At 46.2% G+C, this 10,562-nt stretch overlaps 1 long non-coding RNA gene across 1 annotated transcript in view; it reads right to left on the reverse strand.

Moving 5' to 3' along the window:
• LOC118528404 (uncharacterized) overlaps nucleotides 1-8,224 on the reverse strand; it is a 51,503-nt gene extending 43,279 nt beyond the window's left edge. Inside the window, exon 1 of the long non-coding RNA XR_004913630.2 lies at nucleotides 7,394-8,224. This is a non-coding gene — a long non-coding RNA (uncharacterized LOC118528404). The remainder of the gene's footprint in view (nucleotides 1-7,393) is intronic.
• Nucleotides 8,225-10,562: the final 2,338 nt, after the last annotated feature.

Genomic DNA, 10,562 nt, shown 5'->3' on the forward strand with positions numbered 1-10,562 from the left:
TAGTGACCATCTGCAGCATGATTCATCCCTAACCCCATTTAGCTCCAGGTCCCTGGGGCAAAGAAGGGTCCTTAAATTGTTCAGGTACACATAAGACCACACACGTGAGAAGCAGCTGCAGGTCCAAAGGCAGCCTCCTGATATTCAAACCCACATTTTGTCCATAGATCCTGCTGAAGTCTGAAGATTTGGCAGTGATCTGGTTATCTGGTTAGTTAATCAGAATGGGTGGCAGTGAAGCCATATATTTCAAGTTGGAATGTTCACTTTGCCACTTGAATTATTCTATTTGGCAGTCTACACTGCAGGATTCCTAACGTAGAACTGAAAAGTACCCTCCACATATCTGGTTTTCAAGTCTAAAGTCTTGTGTGTATCCCTCTGTTCCACAGGATGTCTTAATGTAGCCATTTATCTCCTGGACCAGAGATGTGCTTCCTCCCAGCCCAAACGGATGCCGTGGGAGGCCTGGTACAGCGACCTGGGCTGGGCTGACCCCGCCACTCCATCTGCTCATGGGGACAGTGCTTCCTTTGTACCATTGTTTGGTTTTTTGATTTTTGGTTGTTGTTGTTTTTTGTTTTTTTGTTTTTTTTACTTTTCCTTCTGCCCGGTTTCAAACCCCGTTCCTCAGGACCTCAGTTGAAGCCAGCCTTACCCAAGCACATGCTTGCCCCAGAAATGGTAATTCTTCCCTAAGCAGGCCATGACATTTTTCCAATGATCCTCCTGAAGTGGGAGGGTCCCAGGAAATCCAGTCGCTTTCCCTCAAATGGAGGCACCAGCCTCTGGAAAATTCCACAGCTCCGGGCCCTGGTTAGTGGGGAAAAAAAGGGGCGAGGGGTGAGTTAGGGTGGTGCCTAAATCTTTAGGCCATCAGTGGGGTTCTTTTGAGCATTAGGGTGAGTCTCCAGGAAGTGAAATTCTCAACCTGGAGTAGTTACTATGACAACAGGAGATCATCTCAGGCTAAATTATAGAGAAAAAGGCAAAGTGTATGTGTTCATCACTTAGGGTTGTGAGGTGGGAACCTCCTTCAGGCCCTGGAGTCTTTCTTTAGATGGGCCCCTTGAGTCTCAGAATTACTGACTCAACAGAGAAATCCCTTTAATCAAGACCCAACTCCGAACACAGCTCTCACTAAGGTTTGGACGTAAGGTGTGAGCTTAGGGACACCTGCGCCTTCTCATGGCAAATTAGATGGTGGCCTGCGCTAAGGCATTGCCACTGCGGAGAGAAGGAATGAGACATAAGTTTAGGAGGCTGGCTGGAGAGAATGCGGTGCCTGAAGATATGTGGATGTTGAAGAAGAGTGGCTCAAAGATGGTACCTACTTCACGGGTTGCTGCAAGGAGTAGAGTTAACGCAGAGTCCCCACAATGGTGTCCTAGTACCATCGGGTAGGTTCCTAAGAGAAGCCGCTTTCCTCCTCCTCGTCGTCCCTCTCCGTTTCCACTAACAGTAGGACTCTCCCACCTGGAAACCTCAGAGGACCCACCCCAAGGAGGCTGCTGTCTGAATTGGAATCTCACGACTGAAGGCCACGGATGTGCCCCTGCCTCTCCTGGTCCGCACAGAGCAGATAGAAATAAGCGTCTTCTCTCCGAGCTGCACCAGGAAAACCTTGAAAGTCATTGTCTCACAGCCAGAATGTTCCCTTTGTTCCTCTGAGACAGAACCAACATCTCTGGGAGGGACAAAGAGGCAGCCTGACTCATGAGCCGAGCAGACGGCTGGGCCCAGTGATGGGGGCGCAGTAGGTAGCTGGGCTGCAACCCCTGGGATTGCGATACCCACGGTGGTCTACGTTACGACAACATGCAGGACACCTTCTTCAAAAGAACACAATTATTTCCGAATGTCAGGTGCATATTCAGCCTTAGACCTCCCCAAACACACTCATACTGAGCTCCCCTGGGACGTCTTCCTGGCCCTTGGAGAACTAGACCTGAGTCTAACCACATTTTTTATTCTTTCCCCCCACAAATGTGTTCATCCCCTCATTTATTCAACAAGCACATGCCAAGCTTCCACCCTGTGCCAGGCACTGTGCTGGAAGATGGGGCTTCAAAGACATGAGGCCCCATCTCTTCCACCTACAGCCTTGTATGGAAGGCAGGCAAACTGAAGACTGGGATGCCATGAGATGTGTGAGTGAGCTGGTGCAAGCAGTCCTGGGAGCACAGAGGAGGGCCACAGAGCCCTGCCGGGTTTCAGAGAAGACTTCCTGGAGTATAAGCATGAGTTGGCCAGGCTTTCTAGGTAAGGGAGCTCCAACAGGATGGCTCAAGGCAAGTTAAGACTATGGCTCAGTGGTTCTTGCCTTTGCTGTACACTGAAATCATTGGCAGGGCTTTTAACAATTACTGATGCCCAGACCCTCACACAGATTTAAGTGTGACTCTTTGGAGGGGGCGCCCAGGAATCAGTCTTGTCAAAAGCACCCCAGGTATACCTCGGGGTTAGGGACCAGTGGGTTAAGGAAGAGTCACTAACACAAGACCTTTGGAAAAGAAAAGCCCAGAATGTACTATAATCTAACAGCTCACTCTGCCAATACTTTTAAGACACTGGTTCTTAGACCCGATGCAAAGCACACAAGGCCAAGGGACGCACTGATACGTCCCTGAGTCTATAACAGACTCGCTGTACAGCCCCCTCCAGGAGATAGAGCCCATGAAAAACCATTTTAGAGCCATTCTTAAAGGAGGGTGCTGTGATTCTCAAATCCAGTAATACTCTTCTCATGGTCTGATAAGGACCTACTGGTAAATATTAGTTTCCGAAAACTCAAAAGAAGGCTTTCGATCAAACACAAGACTCCAGACGCAGTACAACACTGCTTTTGACAAAGTAAATAGTAAATCAATAAATCCGGCTTGGCCATCTTCTTGGAGGCTTGGAAGAAGACACAGAAGTCCTGTTCTTCAAACTGGGGCGTGTCCCAGTCTGAGAGGGAGAGGGACTACCTTGAGCCAAGAGCTGACTAAAAGCTCCCATTCACTGGAAGGCGAATGTGGAAATGGGTGTGAATCCCAGTTCAGCCACTCGCTGCACCATATTGGGCAAGATGTTTAACTTCTGGGAGTCTGTTCTCTTCTCCGTGACATGGCTATAATTATATCTACCTTATGTGGTTGCTCTTGGCTTAAAGGAGATAATGTATGTAGAGCGCCCAGCATAGTAAGTGGCCAATATTTAATAGGTGGCTTATTAGTCAGCGATGCCTCTTTTACCCAGGATCTATTCTAGCACCACACTTTATTATGAGAAACTGTGTTATAGGAGCGGAAATAGCACGGGAGGTAGAAGGCCTGGCCAGGTCATGGTTCTTCTCCTGCTGCCATTCTTCCCCCTCTCCTTCCTCTCTCGAGGCAGCACCTGGTTCCCGAGACACCTCAGTCTGCAGGCTGCTCCTGCCTCTCAGGGTGGTCCCCAGATGCACATCTGGGCATGTGGCTGGTGCCGCCCCTCTACTCAGATGATGACACCATGTGAGAGCCAAGAGCCTGGGTTTCTCCGTCTGCAGGCCGGGGCCCCAGCCCAAATGGGAGGCTCTATCATCTCCTATTTATTGACCCCTCTGACCAGCATTGAGGAACTCTCTTCACTCTTCCATGCTGTTGGACTTTGTTAAAAGAAAATTAGTTCCGGGAAGGTATGTTAATGGAACTTAATGTCAAATTAAACAGGAACCCTGGAGATCCTCTGGCTGGTTCCTACCTTTTTGTGCCATGGATCCCTTTAACAGTTTGGCAAAAATGTCCACAAACCCATACAATAAAAGACACAAGACCACAAAGGAATTCAATTATACTGAAATACAATTGTATCAATTTCCCAATTGTATCAATTTCCCAATGAGTTCCACCCATTCTATACTGTAACCCCCTGATAGCCAAAGCCCTCACTGACAACTTGGGAAACTCTCCAAGGTCACCCAGCTATGAAGTGAGACAGATGATAGGGGCCCGTCTCCCTACTCCTGGACCTGGGCTCTTTCCACCAATTTACTTATTATTTTAGAAAATTAAGAAAAAGAAAACAGAAATCACACTGCTCTGCATGGACAAATCCTGAATTTTATGCAAGCTGGAAGGTATGGATGAGGCCCAGCTGCCCAATGTGTATTCATATGAAACTGACCTTATTTTATAGAGGATTGCAAAACCGGGCAAAGATTGTTTCCCAGCAAACATCTGGAGAAACCTAAGACCACAATCATTTGAGGATTTATCTAATACACTGGTAACTGGCAGCAGATGTCCCAGGCGCACAGATGATAGTGTTGGATTATGGATTTAAATGAGTGTGTTCAATCCCTCTGCCTCCACGTGGCCTTTGTCAAGGAGTCTGGAACATTAATCTCGGAGCCTGCTACAGAAAACTCAGCTCTCCTGCTTCCCTCAGCACTTTTTAGGAATAAGTGAGCAATTACTGTCATCTCTCTCTGAGGAGAAGGCTAGAAGGTATTTAACCTGAGCAACCCCCGACCATCCTAGCTGAGCCCTTTCACCCCTTCCCATGCAGGGGCAATAGAACAACACAATGGTCAAAAGTAGGGGTTCAGGGTCACACTTCAGGGGTTAAATTCTCACTGCATCATTTTAGAAAAGTTGCTTGACCACCTCTTCCCCTTCAGTTTCATTTTTTTTTTTTTAAAGATTTTATTTATTTATTTGACAGAGAGAGAGAGAGAGCACAAGCAGGGGAGGGACAGAGGGAGAAGCAGACTCCCCGCTGAGCAGGGAGCCTACCTGGGGCTCTATCCCATGACCCTGAGATCAAGACCTGAGCTGAAGGCAGATGCTTAACTGACTGAGGCACCCAGGCGCCCCCCACCTCGGTTTCTTAATCTCTCTCATGTGACTGTTACTAAAGCCTGCATCGCAGGGTGTGGGGACAGTGAGAGTGAATTTCTGGAAAGCCTCCATATAGGACCTGATGTATAGTGTTGAATAGTCAGGAGCTATTATTATAATTAGTTCTAGGTTGAACTCTGCACCTCCCCGACTAGGCCCCTTACTGAATAAAGCAGATGTTAAGGCAGGTGTGATTAGCGGACTGTGTTCAAAGAAGCACATTCATTATGGTTGGAGCAGACCTGTTTAGTTTCTCCAACATATCTCGGCAAGATAAGTGACTCAGCCACAGTCACACAAAGGGAAAATCCTGCATCTTCTTTCCACCAACTCCACATGCCTCCCTGTACCTGCTGCCTTCCTTCTGGTTTCTGTAAACCCAGAACCTCTGTCCCTCTCAAAACGCAGTCTCTCCAGCTGTGCTCTGGGTCCCGTCCCCTCTCTCCTCAGGGTTGCTCCTGCAGTCTCCAGCCCCCACACCGGCACAGTCAATACTTCTCCTCTACTGGGTCATCGCCGTGTACATACTCTTAGCATCTCCCTTAACCCCTATGTCTCCTTTCAGCTACTAACTAATTTCTCTACTTTCCTTCAACTTTACATGAGATTTGCTGTCTCCATGTCCCCTCCTCAATGCACTCAAATTGGGCTTCGGTCCCTACTATCCACAGAGACTGCTACTGTCAAAGTCACCAATGACCTCCATGTTGCTAAATCCAGAGGCCACTTCTTTGTTCTTACCTTCTTTGACCTTTCAGCAAAAGTTGATTATTTCCTCCTCTTGAAATGTTTTCTCTCTTGGTCTGTGATCCCCTGTTGTCCTCTTTTCTTTCTGTCTTCTTCATTGGCTCCTTCTCCTCTCCTCTCCTCTACTATTACCTTTGGTAACCCCATCCAGTCCCATGGCTTTGGAGACCATCTATGTGCTTATGATCCCCAAATCTCTACATCCAGCCCTGACTTTTCCCCAAAGTTTGACTTGGATATCCAACTGCCTTCTTAACATTTCCACACAGATGTCTAATATGCAACTCAGACATAATTTATCCATGAAGAACTCGAGTTTTCCTACCCAACTTGCTCCTTCCTCAGTCTTCCTACTTTTAGTCATTAGACGAGCATCCATCCTGTTGTTCAACCTATAAATCTAGGATTCGGTCTTGATTCCTCTCTTTCCTCATCTTCCATATTCAATCTGTCAGCAAGTCTTGTCCACTTTATCTACATAGCATATTCCAAATTCATCCACTTCTCTCCATTTGCATAACAATCACTGTACCCTAAGTCCACACTGCCTGAATGACTGCACTGCTCCCAGTTGATCCCTCTGTAACCATCCTGCTATCCATTCTTGGAAGCAAAGCCTACATGATCTTCTCACACTCTTGCTTAAAACCCTCTACTAGCTTCCCATTGTACTTGAAATAAAATCCAAATTCCTCAAAGCAGGATATTATACAGCTTCCACCCACCTCTTCAACCTCATTTTCAATCACGTTCCTCCCCACTCTCTCTACTCCAGCCACACTGGTCTTTCTGTCCCTTGACAACACAAACTCTGTTTCCACCTTAGGACATTGGCACTGGCTCTTCTTCCTGGAATGCTCATCCCCATGGTCCTTGAGTGACTGGCTCCTTTTCTTCCTTCACATCTCAGCTGAAATGTCAGTTCTCAGAGAGGCCCTTCCTCACCACAAAATTGAAGTGGCCACCCAGACACTCCCCATCACATCACCTTTTACTGTCTGTGTGCTGGACTCTCCCCTGGAAGACAAGAGTTAGGACCTTGTCTTTCTTCCTCACCACTACATCTGCAGGACTTAGAACTGAGTGCTGCACAAATATCATTGAAAGAGTGAGTGAATGGGTAAATGAATTAGTACCAGAGGTGGGACCAGAACCCAGGTCTCCTGTCTCCCAATTCAGTGTTCTTTCCTGGGGCCATGGTGAGCTGCAGCTTTATCAGTTTTGTTTTATTTGTTTGTTTTTTTAAAGATTTTATTTATTTGACAGAGAGAGACACAGCGAGAGAGAGAACACAAGCAGGGGGAGTGGGAGAGGGAGAAACAGATTCCCCACTGAGCAGGGAGCCTGATGTGGGCCTCGATCCCAGGGTCCTGGGATCATGACCTGAGCCGAAGGCAGACACTTAAAGACTGAGCCACCCAGGCATCCCTGTTTTGTTTTGTTTTGTTTTGTTTTAAATAAGCTCTAGGCCCAATGTGGGGCTTGAACTTAACGGCCCCAAGATCAAGAGTTGCATGCTCTCCTGACTGAGCCAGCCAGGGGCCCCGCTGCTTTAACAGTTAGATTGCTTTCTTGCTGTTCACCAGATGCTTGGCACCATTCAACTCTCAACTGGTCCCAGCTCCTAGTGATAAAGGAAATGGCTCTAAGGGAACAGGAAGGGGAGGAAAGAGGGCCTCTGAATAGATCATGAAGCACACAATCATCCCCACAAATAATGAGAATGGAACATTCTATTATTCATTCAACCATCCAGTAATATTTAGTAAACATTTATTACGTACCTGGCGTTAGGCAATCAACCAGGGATAGGAACACAACCCTACTCCGAAGGATCTGACGGTCCCCAGAAGGAGCCGTAGGCCTGCGGCGACGCCCGCCTACCCCGCTGTGCTGCGCCTGAGTACAAGCATCATGCGCCGAGAGCCAGGACGGCTGAACAGAGTGGGCGAGAGTCGGGAAGAAGGCCCAGAGAGTGGAACTCTGAGCTGTCTCAGAGCGGGAATATGTGTTATTGGAAACCCTTAGTCTGGGTTTGCGCATGAAAAGTACCGTCGTATTGTCCCTTTAACTGACAAAAGAAAAATCACTTCAGAAGGGCAGGCAGGATGACTCCAGTATTTGAGAGAACCACTTATTAATGAAGACAGGTTTACCAGGGAAACACTTAAAAAAAAAAACAAAAACGGAATGGTTTTCTATTTCTTACTACAATAAGTCCACCGAAACAAATTCATCTTCCCTGAGAGTGTTAGAGTGAAACTCCTGAAACAAGCACCTGGATGATGGCAGATCACCCACCCAAAAAGCTACTTCCCTGTGAAACCACAGACTGTGTCCTTGAAGAAATATGCTGTCAGGTAAAAGCAAAGTTTTGCAGCAGGTAAGAGACTGACGGAGATTCTGGATAGACAAAGAGATAAGTTATTACATGAAAACAAGCAAGTTTCAGGACACTGGATATTGTGGTTACTATTGTTACAATGTTACTATTGTTACTATGTTACTATGTGGTTACTATTGTTACTATCTGTGTAGGAATTCCCAGGGAGAATAATTGCAAACATAACAATGGTCATGAGGTGTGGGATTATGAGGCACTTACAGTTTCTGAGTCCTACATTTCGGTACTATTTTAATTGTTTACAATAAATGTGTACTATTTTGGAATTTAAAAATAAAATAAAAACTAAAAATAAAGATTTATTTAGAACATAGGTCTGATTTGTTTTATGATGCATAGAAACTCGTGCTTGGCTCTACATTCCAGAAACATGCAAAGAGAGGATTTCCCTAAATTATATCATTTGCCAACATTTAGAGGAAAAACTAAACTGAGATTCAGAAAGATAATGTGATTTTTCTCAGGCTGTGACTCCTAGGCCAGTACAGTCAGCTGATTTCAACCTGAGGAATAAAAGATAAGATATATCAGGGTGCCTGGGTGGCTTAGTCAGTAACGGGACCGACTCTTGGTTTTGGCTCAGGTTCTGATCGCAGGGTTGTAAGATCGAGCCCCCCATTGGGCTCTGCACTCTATGCAGAGTCTGCTTGGGACTCTCTTTCCCTCTTTCCCTACTGCTCCCCCCTGCACTCTCTCTCTCCCTCAAATAAATAAATAAAATCTTTTATTTTTAAAAAATTTTTTAAAGATTTTATTTATTTGAGAGAGAGAGAGAGAAAGCTCGAGCACAAGCAGGGGAGGGGCAGAGGGAGAAGCAGACTCCCTGCTGAGCAGGGAGGCCCACGTGGCGCTTTATTCCAGGACCCCAGGATCATGACCTGAGCCGAAGGCAGACGCCCAACCACTGAGCCACCCTGGTGCCGCATAAATAAACCTTAAAAAAAAAAAAGATAAAATATATCGATCTCCAACTTACACATTTGGAAACTTGAGCAACATTGCTTTGTGGAAAACGATGTGGTTATTTAGAGTAAAGGAAAATATTCTTTTTATGAGGTTAACGAGAAATTAACTGTGTATTTCTTTAATGACAGGCAATTCCTGGTAACAAATGTGATGCAGGTCAAGAAGACACAGAAATTTACAGGTTAATAGTTTCCCAGAACAACAATTCAAATAAAAGTCTCTCTTTTTTTATTTACTTATTTATTTATTTATTTGAGAAAGATAGAGAGAGAGAGAGAGAAACAGCATGAGAGGGGAGAGGGTCAGCGGGAGAAGCAGGCTCCCCGCCGAGCCAGGAGCCCGATGCGGGACTCGATCCCAGGACTCCGGGACCATGACCTGAGCCGAAGGCAGTCGCTTAACCAACTGAGCCACCCAGGCGCCCTCAAATAAAAGTCTCTTAATTACCTCTAGCTCCTTTTGCAGACCTTAGAATTCTCAGTAAATTCTTTTTTATTTTTTTATTTATTTTTTTAAAGAAGGCTCCACGCCCAATGTGGGGCTTAAACGACCCTGAGATTAAGAGTCACACGCTGTATGCACTGAGCCAGCCAGGCCCCCCAAAATTTTTTTGTTCTTTTTTAAGTAATCTCTACAACCAACATGGGGCTGGAATTCACAACCCCCAGATCAAGAGTCGCACTCTCCACAGCCAGGCGCCCCTCAGTAAATTCTTTGAATAGGTAGATCCCTTGCGTTCAATTTATTTATTGAGTGCTTATAATGTGTTCTTGCACCGGGGAGTACAGCAGGGAGTCAAAGAGACAAATTCTCTGCACTTGTGTTGCTTATATACTAGTGGGGAAACACAAGGAGCAAAAAATACATCAAATCAGGGGTATAATTTCAGGTAAAGCTATAACAAGGATATAATAAAGCAGGCAAAGTGGTAGTGACAAGAGCACTATTTTTCAAAGGTCAGGAAGGCCTTTTAAAGGAAGTAACATTTGAGCAAGGACACGGGAGGAGGGAGGGCAAGAGCCAGCAGAGCACTGAGGGACCCAGCAAGTCAGGGCCTGGACGGAAATCAGAACTTCTGTTCTCTCTCTCAGGGTCTGCTATGTCAAGGATTCGCTTTTGTTGCTGTTGTTGTTATTTCCATGTGTATAAGGCCTAGTGCTATAAATTTCTCTCTATTGCTTAGAAATTGGAGAATGCATTTTATTTGGGAATTGAAGTCTCCTACAAAGGTACTGTCTTATCTACGTGCCCCTAAAAACACCTCCTGCCTTATCACGAAGGCACAGAATCTAAGTCCTAAGATTCAAAGCTGCTCATTCCACCGAGAGAGATGAGGCCCAGCCCCATCTCTGTGGAATGAGCGACTTAAGTCCACTTCTGCCCCAGGCAGGAAGAGGCCACGGAGAATATGGAGCTGGGAGGGGATGAGCCGTCCGGAGCGAGAAGCTGCGCAAGATACACCTTTGGCATTCTCAGCTCTTAGCCCCAGCTCTTTCCCAACTGGTCATCTCCCCTGTACGCTCAGCTCTGGCAGAGACAGAAATGACAGTCCCTACCTCACCGTGGGGAGACTGAGACTCAGA

The sequence above is a fragment of the Halichoerus grypus genome, chromosome 1 (assembly GCF_964656455.1).
Source record: "Halichoerus grypus chromosome 1, mHalGry1.hap1.1, whole genome shotgun sequence".
NCBI lineage: Eukaryota > Metazoa > Chordata > Mammalia > Carnivora > Phocidae > Halichoerus > Halichoerus grypus.